This window comes from Poecilia reticulata, linkage group LG2, assembly GCF_000633615.1.
Source record: "Poecilia reticulata strain Guanapo linkage group LG2, Guppy_female_1.0+MT, whole genome shotgun sequence".
Lineage (NCBI taxonomy): Eukaryota > Metazoa > Chordata > Actinopteri > Cyprinodontiformes > Poeciliidae > Poecilia > Poecilia reticulata.
In genome coordinates, this window is record NC_024332.1 from 32,746,687 (window position 1) to 32,761,824 (window position 15,138).

At 38.8% G+C, this 15,138-nt stretch overlaps 1 long non-coding RNA gene across 7 annotated transcripts in view; it reads left to right on the top strand.

Moving 5' to 3' along the window:
- The window catches only part of LOC103461681 (uncharacterized), a 72,158-nt gene that overhangs the window by 11,748 nt on the left and 45,272 nt on the right, over positions 1-15,138 (top strand). For 3 of the 7 annotated variants that reach the window (XR_533175.1, XR_533178.1, XR_533176.1), the window contains one exon: positions 469-1,467. This is a non-coding gene — a long non-coding RNA (uncharacterized LOC103461681). Of the gene's footprint in view, positions 1-468; positions 1,468-4,793; positions 4,893-9,575; positions 9,641-9,740; positions 12,948-15,138 lie in introns of those variants that run through there. The other 4 variants (XR_533174.1, XR_533177.1, XR_533179.1 and 1 more) reach the window with 4 other exon arrangements.

The following is a 15,138-nucleotide window of genomic DNA, read 5'->3' on the forward strand; positions in this document are numbered from 1 at the left end:
ATAACCTTCTTATAGAGGTGCTTACCCAAACCTTTCTCCTTCAGAACAGTAAGTGGATTCATATTGAACACAGTTTAAAACTGTTTGTTTACAAAATTTGTTAAAAGAAAAAAGTATATTTGTTTTGGTGTTGTGTATGTTATTGTCATCGACTGGATGGGATGTAGTTTTTTTAATTTAACTCACCAAATATTTTGACTTTCTTTCACCAACTAATACATTAGAATAATTCAGACATGCATAATTTCGAAAGCTTGTTGAGGTGGCAAGAAATGTACAATACGTAGTGCTTGAATTTGGTATTCATGTATATCAATCTTTTAAGTAGAAAAAATCTCCTAAGTGAAAAAATTTTTACTTTTGATTAGAATGCTAATATCAGTATAAGCTCTCTCAACTCTCAAACCAAGATAAGAAAAATTCTCTGGTCTGATGTGACTAAGATTAAACTCTTTGTGTGAATTCTAGGAGGAAACCAGGCACAGCTCCTCAGCAGGCCAATACCATTCCCACAGCGAAGCATGGTAGTGGCAGCATCATGCTATAGAGATGGTTTGCTGGTGCAGTAACTGGCAGACCAGTCAGGATAGAGAAAAAGATGGATGCAGCAGTGTGCAAAGACATCCTGGATGTAAACTTGCACCACAGTGATCTTGACCTCAGACTGGGGACACAGTTTAGTTTTCAGCAGAACAGCCACCCAAAGGATGTTGCTAAGATCTCTGAATGTCTTCAAAACAGTATTTTGAGGAAGCAGATTTAATTTATTCAATTTGGAATACGGGTTTAACATAAAATGTGGAGAAAGTTTTAAGAGATGTGATGTAGCTACCAGATTCAAGTTTCAAGCTCTGATGTAAATGGATCATCTAATAATTTATGTTGTTAATTGACAAGCAAGCTTCTGAGTGGGCCCACAGCTCACTGGGAAATGCAACATTTTTCCTTTTCAAGCTTTCTTTATTGTTCTCCATCTAGTTGGAGCTCATATTTTTTTGTTGTTTCTTACTGCAAGAATATCAAAGTTGTTTTTGCATTTTTTCAGTGTACATAAAGGCAATAATTTTGTATGGAGTTTATTTCTAATCATTATGTGTCTTACATTAAAAAAAGTTAGCCTCATTGACATGTTAACAGCTGCATTTTTATAGGAAGGCAATTTTTAAGTGTATTGACAACAGACCTTGTTGTTCAAAAGCTATACAGAAATGACTCATGCCACAACAATGGGTGACAAGTCCTGTATTTACAGAATATGGCCATAATTGTCCTGTAAGTACCTGTAATAACCAGCTCATCAGACATCCATTTTGGTTGAAGCAAATCCACTGTCTGTGTGGATAAAAATATTAGCATAAAAGAGATATCTATCTCAGACTTTTTTCCACTTTTACTGATTTTAGTGTCATTGTAAGTGTCTAAGCAAATTCAGTCTTTTTTAAATAGAAGTTGTGTAGCTACCATTTTGCCTGTGGGGATAGAAAGATACTTGGTTTGTAGACTGGTCTGTGTGGAATACTTTTTGTCAGATAAATGCAGCCAAAAATAGGTAAAAAGAACATACCGTGAAAGGTCACTAGTGATGGTGTGGCAGCCATTTCTGCTTTTAGAGTATTAAGGCTAATTAGCAATATGTGGGGCTTATATTTTTTATATATCTTAAAACAGACTTCTTTAGGTGTTTTTGAAGTTTTAAACTCCCAAGTGGTTTAAAACGGGGCTAAAAAAAACCCTTGCAAAGATGGGTCAAGAATGAAAATGTCAAATTTTACATATTTCTAAATAAATAAATAAAAACACAAAATTTCAGACGTGTGACTCTGAGTTAAGTAAAAACTACATAGATGATCAAATAGATCAAATTAGAGATGTAAATTAATTACGGTTGTTTTAATGTTAAATGGAATGGTTTTCCTATAATATCCGTTGATGAAGCATAAAATAATTTTTTTTTACAATAAACATCTCTAATTGGAGATAAATGAGTCAGCAAACACTAAGAACAGGTTCTAAAGTTTACTTATAGACATTACTATGAAATATTCTTTGACTTGTAAGTCATGTAAATCATTTAGGCTGTTGCCATAGTGTTATATAGAAGTACTTGAAATAGATAACCTGAGTAAAAATAAAAAAATATTTCATTGACTGGGGGAAATAAAGCTGCCTTGGCTTTTTATGAAAAAGTAACTGTTCCCTATCCTTCCACTCCCTTGTCAAATCATGAATCAACTGTGATTAACTGCAAACAAGAACTAGTCTGACATCATGAAGTAGGCAAACGTATTTAAAAACCACCACATCAGTACCCATTCTAAAAAATTCAAGGACTAATTATAAATAAAACCACTGTTGAAATCACTCTGGAAAGGATTACAAAGCAATTTCTGAGGCGTTGTGACTATAGACAACCACAGTGAGTCATTACCTACAAGTGCAAAAACATAAAGCAGTGGTGAACATTGGCCATCCCAGCAAGAGCACATCAAAGACTCATCTAAGAGTCTGCAGAAGAACCTAGGGTTCTTCTGCACTTCTTCGTAACACTATGAACTGATACACGACACGATCAAACAATTTTGTTGAAATGTTTTTGGAAACAAATGAAGATTCAAATTTGTCCCTAAATAAACAAGCAAATAAATAAATAATTGCAATCAACATGGGATGTGTCAAATCTATATGCTAAACTTCCCATGCAGATTACATGACATGAATTGCTGCCACTACACATTACAATGTGAGAACCCCGCCCTATAGATTACAGCCACAGTGACCAATGCTTCTGGTGACGGTGTTGCCTTTTGCAGCCCACTTCCACTAGCGGCTGATTCTGTGTGTGTTTGCTGTGGGGCTGCATTCGCAGGGAAAAGCAAATACTTGGAGGACAATGCGCTAAGAGTGTCCGTCCCTCTGCCTTGGATTTGGCACAGGTTTAGGGTGAGGCATGAGATGCATATTGTTTGTGTTCATTTGAATAAGGACAAATGTCAGATTTCCATGGCTCCGGGCAGCCTACATGTTAGATGATCAACTCTTTTGGGCCCCTGGATGTGGGGTCATCAGTAGCGCTTCCAGGTCACTGTCACTGCATGCCGGTTTGAGGCCATAATTGACCTTTTGACAGAGCACAGGGAGGCAGTTTTTCTCTAAGGGCAAAAATAATCATTTTACATTTACTTTTTGGTTGTGCTCATGTTGACTAATTAAATTGTATGGGTTGCTGCAAATGTAAAGTAGTCTAAACCAGATCTTTTATCAGTTATGACCGTTTTTAAACATTTTTTAAATTATATTTGCAACAGTCGCTTTTTTGACCACTGTGGCCAAACAAAAACAAGGCATCAGCTGGTATTTTACATGGTTTGGGGTTACTCAAACTTATTTAATTAACACTTAGCTATATATAAACAAAAGATTTAGTTCCTCTCATGGTCTACTGTAAAAAAGCCACTGCTGTTATGGTGTGCATGGCTGCAGAGAAAGGTTGAATACTGCCTGTAACCCAAAGCCCCTGAGCTCCCTCAGGCTTCTTTTCCAGCACACAGCCTCCAAAGAAGCGTGCTTTCATCCTTGACTGTGCTTGTTATACCTCACAACATAGCACCCAAGGCTACATCTCTCTTTAAAACCTTTATCATTAGCTTTCATTCACATTATTAGCTTTGCCTTATCAGGATATATTGAATATTCTGATACCCTACATGTTTATTTTTATGGTATTTTGTTCTGATCAATCTTTCTCTTATCATCCAATGTTATAAAATGTATTTCTTTGAATCATGCAGTGGCTTAAATAGTGTTTCAAGCAGCTAATCTGATTTTGTGTGACTGAAAGATGCTTCCAAAATATTTGCTTGCTACTTTATTAGTTTTTACCTACAGCCAGAAAAGGGAAAGGAAAGCAGCAGAACGCCAAAGGCCAGGCCTTTGAGACCACAGTGTTACATTATTAATTAAAATATAAGTCGCCTTGTTGCCCATGGGTATACAGTGTAACACACTTGATTGAATCAGGTACTGGCAGCCGGGGCCTTTTTGTATTTTGCGCTTGAAGGGATGAGAGAAATTTGAGCTGGGCTGTATTACTCTACTCACTCTCACACACACGCACACACACGCACACACACACACACAAAACATGCTTTGAGAAACGGTTGTGAGCTGTCGCTGGAAAGCTATGTAGAAGATTTAGGAAAGGCCGTTTAATTCCCATAGAGCTATACTGGAACGTTTTCTCACTTATTTTGATCAATTCATATTCTTTTTTTCTAAGATGCAACACAACCATAAAAGGTTGGTTGTTTGTTCAGCTGAATCTCTTTTTTTAAACCGATGAAAAACTATTTCTTTGTCTCAACTGATCAATCCAAGTAAACATATCTAGAATTTTAATCAGCTTATTCCTACATTAACTTTCAATGGCACATTTTTAAATGTTCTCATTCTTGTCACAGACAACACCTTAGTTGGCCAGATATTCTCCATTTAATTGCACACTTGATGCAGGCCATTTGGTCCCTGTACGACCCGTGATGACAAACCATTTAGTCCAAAACTTCTAATTGGTGACGTCCAAAGGCAGTTGGTTGGAATAGATTTTTAAGGCTATTGATCTAAAACAGGTGGAATAAAAATGTATGCTACGCATTTTAGGTGTTTTGTACAAAAATATAGAAAAAGATGTAACACAACCAGATGCAATAATTTTATAATTTATGTCCTTTTTATTTCCTCTCCTATTCTCTGATCTCATCTCCTATCTTCTCCTCTTGATTCCTACTGACCTCCAGTCTAGGTCTGTTAGATGTAGTCCAGGTCATGGCAGACACAAGGAGGATGGAAATATCAAAGCCAGCCCAAGGCCTTTACATTCGGTTTTCCTGCTCGAGGTAATCACAGTGTGCAGATCAGTGCAGTGCACAGCTGAGGCCTTGTCCTCTCTGCCTTTCATTCCTCCATTCACTTTCATGGAGCTTTAATTCACTACATCCAGATCTGCCATCTAAAGCAAATTGCCAGGTTTATTTTTTCACATGGTGAAATGGCTAATGTGTCATCTCTGTGCTTAAAAGGGAAAGTGAGAGCTCTGTTTATATGTAAAAAAAAAAAAAAAAAAAAAAGACATGAACCTGGATGCATCTAGAGAAGTGTTTGTCAATAAACGGGCCAATTGTGTGAGGTTCTGAAGTGTATCGAGTGGCACAGCTGAGTGAGTCGAATAGTCTGCGTTCTATTGATAACTCGCGCCTGCTTTAAAATCCTGGCACAACAATGCAAGAGGAGCCTTGACCGCTCCACTGAGCAACAATACCTTTCCTCACTGGCAGCTCCAGTGTAACGATGACAAACAACAATAAAGGATCTGTTTTTGCTCATCAGCCTTTCAATCCTGTTGCGTTTTGATAAGAATATTAAAAGGATTTATGGAGAGAGATCTTTTTTGAAGTTCCTCACAGCCCACCATAGTGAGAGATCTACCTGCCTTCACATCTGTCATTCCCTCTTTGCTCACACCCACCCACCCTCACAGACAGTTCCTCCTCCTTTATCCCTCTCGCTGTCAGTCTCTGTGCGCAAAGAGCCGTTTGGCTGGGCCTCTAGCTGGGAGGTATGGCGGAGAGTGAGCAGTGTTGATGTGGATGGCCCCTGGTCACAGGCCAGGGCCTGGCTGTTAAAACGCAGCCTCTTTTGTGCGTCAGAGCCAGCACTGCCAGTCCCATTCCGCCCCGTCGCTGAGGGTGGGGAGGCATTTACTCACCGCACGCATTCATTCCAACGGCATAGCTCGATGCAGGGCTAAATGGCATTGTTACAGCGCGTCTCGAGGAAGTGTTGACAGGTCCATATGCTAATTTTAATGAATGCAAGGGGGAAATGCGTTTTTTTTTTTTGTTCACCTCAGCTCAGCTGCAGAATCCTATCTGCACCTAGACTAGCAAAGATAATTGCAGCAAACTCAAATGAGCTCATTAGAAAATGTATTGAATTTACACATTATTTCCAGTAGTTAAGCTGAGTTATTTTCCCTCAGGACTCAATTACATAGTCATTTGTGACTCAGGTAAATGGCTGTCTATGTGTGACTTTTTCAACTGTGGAACCAGAGCTGCTGAATAATTTGTAAGAAAGCTGTTTTACAAGCATCATTTGTGAGAATTTCAAACTGGGGGGAAAAGAAACTGCAGAGAGAATAACTCCCAGCTTTTGTTCCTTTATCCACTTCATTTGATTAACTAACAATGTTTCTGTCAGTCATGAATTATTTGAATCCTTGTAATGTTTTTGTTCACAACGACCTTGTTGTCTTTCTGACATGCATAATATTGTCAGCAAGAGTCTCACTGCACTTCATCTAGTCAAAAGCGCAAGCGTATGTTCTTTTTTTTTGCAACGAAAGGAGGACAGAACACTCAATCCAAACAAGACCTGGTGAGTCACGGTTCAGTAACAGGGATTATGCCGGCCCACTGTGCCTCGAAATGAACGTGAACATTCATCGGGTGACTCACGCCTTGAACTATATCCTCCCGGAGCCACAATGAGAAGATTGTCGGCGGAGCGGGGCATGGTGTGGAAACTATGTGACAAAGAGGAGTGCCCAAAATTCAAATGGCTTGTCAAATTGCTGTTTGTTCTGCCTGAAAATGGGGGACGTTTTGCTGGAAAACAAAGAATTTTGGATGGATAAGCATGAGAATTTCCAGAGAGCGCTGTTTTGGCGATCACTGGATGAACTTAAGTGACTCTAACTCTGGGCAGAGATCCAAGGAACACACTGAGGACAGTTTCACAGCCCGTGTGGGTCGGTCACCAACATCAAGGTATGGCAAGGTTTAAAAAAAGTTACACAACTACTAAAATGATCTATCATGCCGTTAAAGCCCTTTCAATGGGATGCTTGCTATAATGCCAAAGGAATCACAGTTCCATGCAGCTGTACAAAGCATCAAGTAATGCAGTGCTGCCCCTTTCTATCCTGCTACAACTTCCTGCCAGCTGGCTGAAAAAACTTCTACACTTCCCTCTTGCTTGCAAAAGGACAGACTGTGGTGTTTGGAAATATTTTCAGTCACAAAAAGCATGTAGTGGTGGGGAAACTAAAGCAACACACCTCTCACAGCCCTAAGTGATTTGCTGCATATCTTTTTTTTTTTTTTTTTACAGCATTTTGCAACAGTTTTTCTTCCAGGATTGATCTGCAATTAGCTTTATTCATCTTTACATTTATTTGTTCATTTATTCGGGTTAATTGTAGGCCTGATTTGTGAATGATTCTAGTTTTCCTGTTGATAGATGCGCTAATCAGAGCTGTGGATCTCTGTAGCTCCTCCAAAGCAACCACATATGCAAGCTTAGTATATAAAGCAGCTGAAACTGTCTTAACCACTTTAAATGTTTAAGACGTTTAAATTGTTTGTTCATCCTGAGCTCAGTCATACTTTCTCTCAATCAAAACCTAGTAATTTGGTAATCTATGATGCAGCTTATAGAATCATCATTACAGTAACTCTTCTATAAATGTCTGCACAACTTTTTACCGGCTGTGCTTTGTGGTCTTCATGATACTGTTTGTTCAAAAAATATTTCTAACATTCAAGAAAAATATGGAATCGTTGAGATTTAGTTACACAGGTGGACTCTTACTTATTAATAAGTGGATTTCTGAAGGTAACAGGTTGCACTAGATTTGATTTATTGGTTAAGAGGCAAAAAGGATTCATTGCTAATAAAAAAGACACACTTTATATCTATAACTTCCTACTACTTTGTGTTTTTATGTAATACATTAAAGTTTGTTGTTTTGGGGTAAAATAACAAATAGATGTCATATATCGACAATTTATTCAAGCAGCTTTATAACTAATTATAATGATATTAATGGTGGCTATTCTGTTTTAAATATAAGCAAATAGTTTATGTTTTACATCTATATTTAAAATTTTGGTGTAAATACAACATTACTTTAAAAACATAGTAATTTTTCCTCAAGATAATCATATCTTGAGAATGTTATAATAGTTTGTGGCTATTTCAGACAATTCTTGAGAACTTCAGTGACTGAAATGAGCTACTGAAGTTCTTTTTCTTGATTTTTAGCTGCAATCTCTTTACAATAATAGGGAAAAAGATCTTCTACAGTGAGACAACTTTACCACACTCACTAAGGATATTCTTTACTTAGCTGGATAGGGAAGGGAGTTGTCAGAAAGGTCATTCTTTAGATTCACATTCAGTGTGTTCAAAGTGCATAATTTGCTCCCAACTCTGCTGAGCCAGCAGCTTGTCATGTATGCAAATCCAAGTTATGTGTCATTCTGTGCACCTCTGCGTTGTGATTTCGTGTTGCCACACAGACTGTGCCGCAAATGCAGGCTGCCTTTGCCCTCGGAGTGGCCATGAGGAGAGTGGGACCGAGCCCAGTGCCGCTGCGGCCCTGCGAGCCCCGATCCAAACACATCCTCTGCACTCAGCTGTAAATATCACCAACAGCTGGTGGCACACAAGCTGGTCATGCTTAAACAAATTCCTGGCATACATGTGGAGAAGAAAAGGGCTTCTTTTGCTTTCCTTTCAACAAAGCGCCCATATACTGTAGCTACAATTTGAGAAATTACATCAGCATGTCAAGTCAAAGAAAAGGGATTGCTAAGAAAAAAAAATCTATTGCCATGTAGGTACTTAATCACATACAAGCAATCTATCTTTGAAGATAAATTCCCACCAAAAGAAGCAAAAGAAGGTCAAACTTTTTGGAAACCTGTTTGATCCAGCGCTTCTTACCGCAACTCATCACGCACACACACAGCTCTGTTTAGTGAGATAGGATTCATCAAAGTCACCTTTGAGCTCAGTCGCCCATCTACTGCTCGTAGTATCACGGATAATGACATTCAGTGTAGCCCAGATCACATTTATGATAGCATATTTGATACAGCTGTACTCTAGTGAAGAATAACACAGCCTAAAAGAATACCCCCCCTTCCACCTGCCCTCTTTTTTCAGTTTAAACACAATCCATTTTCCAGTGTAAATCACTTGTCACTCTATTGCAAATGTAACTGCTGTGATCTGAAAGAGAGAGGTGGAGAGACAGAAAGAGGGAGAGTAAAGATTATCTTTTGGGCCATTTCACTGGCACCGTTGCGTGACAGAGACTGACAGCTCTTTCAGATGACTGACAGGTGTCCTTTGAAATGCCGGTGAAGCAGCTTCTGTTCAGACTGTTGAAATGCATATTTGGAGCTCTTATCATAAAGGCATGGATGGCCCAGATAGGTGCCGTTAACATTGCAAATGGCTCCAGAATTATTCATTGTCAGTGCTGTGGGAAAGAATGAGGAAGGGGCTGTGGAGGTGTGTGTGTGTGTGTGGTGGTGGCGGTGGAGGGGGTGAAGTTTGATTATTCTGCTCACACAATGGCAGGGTGCTTAATGATTCCTCTCCACCTTGGCAGCGGCATGTGCCGACTTCAGGCGCTAGCGGCGGGTGACACAGGTCTGGCCAAGTGTTAGAGCAAGATCATACGTCCAGGCCCCATTTTAATTTCTAATACATTAATCTTTTCCTCGCAGATCCTCCATGAATATTCCAGGGCTCCTTGTTTGTCAGGATGGCTGTCTCGCTTTCATCTATTCAGGTGGTTTCATTCACTGTGAAAGCCAGCTAAATGGACCCGATCAGTCAATGACAACTGGGATACAATAGAGCCCCGTAACACGTCCCTTTTCTCCTTTCAGGCTCCTGATAGACAACCCTGACACCTGCTCCCCAGGGACACCATCCGCCAAGTCACTGCACTGCTCCTGGAGAGACTTCCTTTACTTTATCAGCCCATAAAGGATTGTCACAGGTGACTATATCTGCTGAGGTATGGAGCTGCCCCCTTCTGACCTGCCACCTGACGTGTGGTCGAGGCACCACGCTATGCGTCAGGAGCGGATTAAGGTGGCTTAAATGCTGTCGTACAAGCAGATTCGGCACTTCACACTTTCTAGAAATGTTAAGCCTTTGTTCTCTTCCATTAATTAGCATTGTCTTAAGTTCATTAGACCACAGCTTGTGTTGTTACTAATGAGGCAAGTTAGACCACCTACATACACCATACCTTTGTAGAGCCTGACCTGACATAGGTGTTATGTGCTTTTCTGTCCACGGTGTAATAACTTGCATTGCTACTGAGGAAAGTGGGACTTATACATCAACCATTATTTTTGAGTAGCAACAACAATAATGAACAAATTCCAGTTAGTTTTTAGGATACATTGTGTAATAGAGTCAGTATCGCTTAAATTGGTTTCTTTTTATTTTACTTTTTTAGGATTCGACTGCAACATTTGATATGGTGGATCCTACTCCTCTTACAAACAGACAAATGAGATTGAAATTTATTGTAGTCAGTGGATAATTTCATATTTATCTGTTCAGTTCAACCAGGAACATTTTTCTCTGCTGCTGCTTTAAGTTATGGTGTTCCTCAAGGATCCATTTTGGTGCCACATACTTTGATGGGTCAATTCTTCATTTCTTTTCATCATTATACAGATGACACATAGATTTACATGCTGATTCCCCATTCCCTCCAGAAACACCTTAATTCTTTGTGACGTAGGTTCACCAAAATGTCAGAAAAATCTACGAGATTTTGATCCACATTGATCCAATTGGTGGAAATGAATCAGTTGTCCAGGATCTTACCACATCCCACAGTGCTCTAATCCTGAGTGTAATGTGTTTCTGAGCCACTTTGCTGTTTGTCTACTGCTAGAGGTCTTAGGTCATCTCTTCTTTTTAGCCCTTTTTATTCCTTTACACTGCTGTTGTAAACATGTAAGTACAATTGATTTGATAAGATTAGATTCATGTCTAAATTTGTATGCCAAAATATTATTTAGTATTGCTGAGATTGATATTTGTTTGGAATGGTTACAAAATTAATCCTGAGTAATGATCTCAAATGATCTCAGTGACCATTTAAAGATTCAGTGATCTTTAAATGGTCACTGAAGGGTAACATCCTGTTTGGATGAAGTGTGAAAGGAAGATTTTCCCAGTTTCTAGACTCCCACTAAAGTTTCCCTACTTTCCTGCAAGACGTCTCAGGGCAGTGCACTTGTGTTAAATCCAAATGAGCCTATCTGTCAAATCTCCCCTTTCCATAGCCAAATGAGACTCTCAGGGGCCTGTATTCAACAGCAGCGCCACAAAGCACCATAACTCAACACAGAGAGCACCCCAGCATTGGAAGCTTAAAAGCACATTGGCACATACGGATATTAGAAGTGTCAAGCCCTGTGATGTAGACTGGGTGCCATTCATAATTACGATATCTGATTTAGGCTCAAAATGAACACTCTAAAGGGAAAACGAGAGGAGAGCACCAATATTTTAATGGAGAGGAGACAGCCTTCTCCCTCAAGGAACATCTCCACTGACAGTGGCTGCTGGAAAATTGGGATTTATACTTCCTGTTTTCTATTAATATGGAGATGAATACAGGTGTTCCAGAGTCGTAAAATTAGTTTAGCTCTTGCATATTGCAATTACACGTGTTGAGGAGAAAAGCGAGCTATGTGCATGTTCACAGGCAAGAGAAAATGGGGAAAAAAAACATCTAGATTTAAAAATGAACATAATAACAAATAACTCTATGCTCTCCAGTCCCCCTCAGCTCAGTTTGGAAAATTGTGGCTTGGCAGACACAAACACTTTTCCTTGTTTTTCACATTAAAAAAAAAGGGCCACAAATAAACTGTAAAATATTTCACTTTGCAAGGGTGAAGTCTTGGGATGCCTCATCAAAACCATGCAGAATTCCCTCCTGTCTGCTGTGGGGATTTGTGGAAGGTATTGTAGAGAAGATGACACTGGCACAATTCCCAGCAATATGAGGTGGGGATACACCATCTTAAAATCCTATTAATTCATGGCTGAGGCTCTTGGGTCACCACTTTTTATCACATAAAATTGGAGGTCATACATAGTATAGACAGAACTATTGCTGTCAACATTGTATTCTCTGTTTTTCTTTTTCATAGGAAGTATTCATAGGTCAGTGGTTTAGTATTTAGCTATATCTCTCTTGGAAAAAGCCATTAATGGAGTCATTACTACTATTACCATTGACCTTTGTATTTCTTTCTCGTACTCATTGTAAAGTCATTTACATATTTGGTCTCTGTCATTGACACAGCTCCTATAGTTGCTGACATTACATTTGTTTGCTCTTTGTTTTTTCCTCTCTACGGTGGCCTAGTGCATTTTCGTTACCATTGTGCTCACCTAGACAAAGCTAACATCTTTGCCTTTGTTTCGTGTAACTGTGTACTTTTGTGTACCACTGGTTTTGTATTTAACTGTGTCACTTTGATAGACAAAGCCATTGTAAGTGTCACTATTGCCATTTAAGTTTTTTTTTTTTACTAAAGAAAGTATTCCTAGCCCAATCACTCTGTTTAGCTGTCTCTTTCTTAGGCAAGACGTTTACAATTGCTTTTGCTGCCATTACCTTTGGCTATGTTCAAACAGCAGGAAAATGTTATTCAAGTCCCATTTTTTTTGCCCATGTCTGTCTTTGTCATAGCAGTCTGAACAGTCCTATTCATTCTTTTTATTGCCCTGTCTCTGAAAAAAATCTGATTTGGGCCACTTTCATATGTGGTACAAAATTGGATACATATCCAAAGGTTTTCAAAGTATCAGAACAGTCATGTCACATTTTATCCGACTTTTACTTCATTGACATGAGACATGTGTCATAATTCTGCCCCAGAAGAATATAAACAATGGCTTTGCTACTAGTTATGTTTTTTACCCCTTTAGCTTGCTAAAGGGGTAAAAACAGTCTCTGTTTAACTGTATTTCTTATCCTATAGAGATGTTGTTATTATGACCACCAGTGGTATCTACTCTCTTTGCTTTTCTGTCCATTAAAAGTTCTCCAGCTATTGGCCGTGTCTCTTTCTCATAAGGGAGGTATTCCTGGCCACACGCTTGTTCTGGGTGAGATATTAATGTCAAGTCAATGGCTCAAGAAAATTGGCTTAAGAAACTGAAATAAATCAGAGCGTATGTAACTGAATCTTATACTGAGCCTGTATAGGAATTTATTTCTTTTAACATATTTCGATTCCAACTAGGTTTAGTGGCCTTGTAAAGTGCCTTTAGTTAGCATTTTTTGTGAATTGGCACTAAATATTCAATTAAATTAGACGTGAAAGGATGAACAAACACATTTTGTAGGTGTTTTTTACATCTTATAATACCAGATTGCCCTGTGTTTATTAGTGAACTACTAATTATAAAACTCATACTTTTGGTATAATATTTACATTACTATAATATTTCACAATTTTTAAAAGACACTCCTATGTTTATTCATGCTACATGTTCGAATTTATGTAAACCTAGAGTTTTCAGTGATGGCAATAAAAAAAAACAAGTAATGACAAAGCTTAAAATGAGTGGTATTCCATATTTGCCTAAAATTAAACGTCATCTTGTAGTTCTTGCAGTTTCTTCAGAGGTAACTCTTGGCCCGCTCTGTGACTTAATCAGTATCAGTGTAGCTTCTGTTGCGCTATACTTGAAAGCAACACAGATTTATAACAAGACATGAAAGCCACAGCATTTACCTGGCATCAGGCTAACTCCCCCCCCCCCCACAGCCCACAGAGTGGCTGTGGCATTGAGGCGAGACATTAATTCACTGTGTCAACCTGTCCCCCTGGAATATTTATGATGCTAAATACATTTAATTAGGCACCACAAGTTCTGATGGGAGAGAGAATGTACTGACAGTGAGAAGAAAAAAAAAAAAGATTTTGTTACCTCTAATGGTGATAGGCTGTTAAAGCTTCGTGCTCAGTCTCAATGATGGGAGAAATAACTACACCATGGAGGGGAACTTGAATTATCATTTGTGGCATGTTCATTACGCTGCCATCACGGCACCTCAAAGAGGATAGTACATATGCTTGCTGAAAAGAAGGATGTTTTCACAAGCATAAACAGGTATTATTAATTCACTGACGCTGAGACTGCAGGGAAGATGCAAAAACTAACAATCAATTTTCATCACACCAAAGGTTTATTATAAGAAATTAGACCTATACATCATGCATTAAGTCCTATTAGTTCTACTCACTGCAGTAACCCACTTTATCTGAACCGCGCCTTGAAAAGTATTCAAACCGCATCAATATTTTCACATTTTGTCACATAAAAACACTTCAGTGGTTGATTTATTGAGATTACATGTGCTATACTGACATCAAGTAGCACATTGTTGTGAGGTAGAAGAACAATGTTGCATTGCTTTAAAAATGCTTCTCAAATATATATACTTCAAAAGTGTACAATGCATTTGTATTCAGCCCCCTTTATTGTTGTGCCTCTAAATTAAATCCAGTGCAGATAGTCTACCTATATGTGACTTTGAAAACAGTAATGATGAAACGGCATCGTGACTACAGGGAACAGTTTCTAACCAAACAAAGAGCACTGTTTGATCCATTATCTGAGAAGGGAAAGAGTACGGCACAACTATGCCCAGATCATTTATCAAAGAAGCAACCAAGTGGCCCCTGGTAACTCTAAAGTTCATAGGAAATGTGGGAGACACTGCAAGTATGTACCAGAACATGCTCTGGCTGGAGGAGACCAAGATGAAACTTTCTCATCTAGATGTAAACACTAGTATGGAAAACTAACAATGGACATAAGCCTGAACACATCATACCAACATGAAGCATAATAGTGGTTGCATCACACTTTGGGGATGCTTTTCTCAAGCAGGTACAGGGCAAATGTAACGGCAACTTTAAAGTTCACCTTCCAGCAGGACAACAACTGTAAACTTACATGCAGACATATAGGGGAATGGAGTCAAGTGATTCACATTTTACTGTCAAAATCTCCCACAGAATTTTGGCAAAACTTTGTATGCTCTTCACAGCAATCAAACTAATCTGGAGCTGTTTTGCAAAGAAAAAAAGTTCCAATAAATTACTTTCAAGTTTGTGGTTGTAATGTGACAACCTTTAGAAAAGGTCACGGGATTTGAATTCTTCTTCAAGACAAGGCAGTCTTCACTAATTGAACAGTTTGAGCAAAAACAAAAAAACAAACACACACATA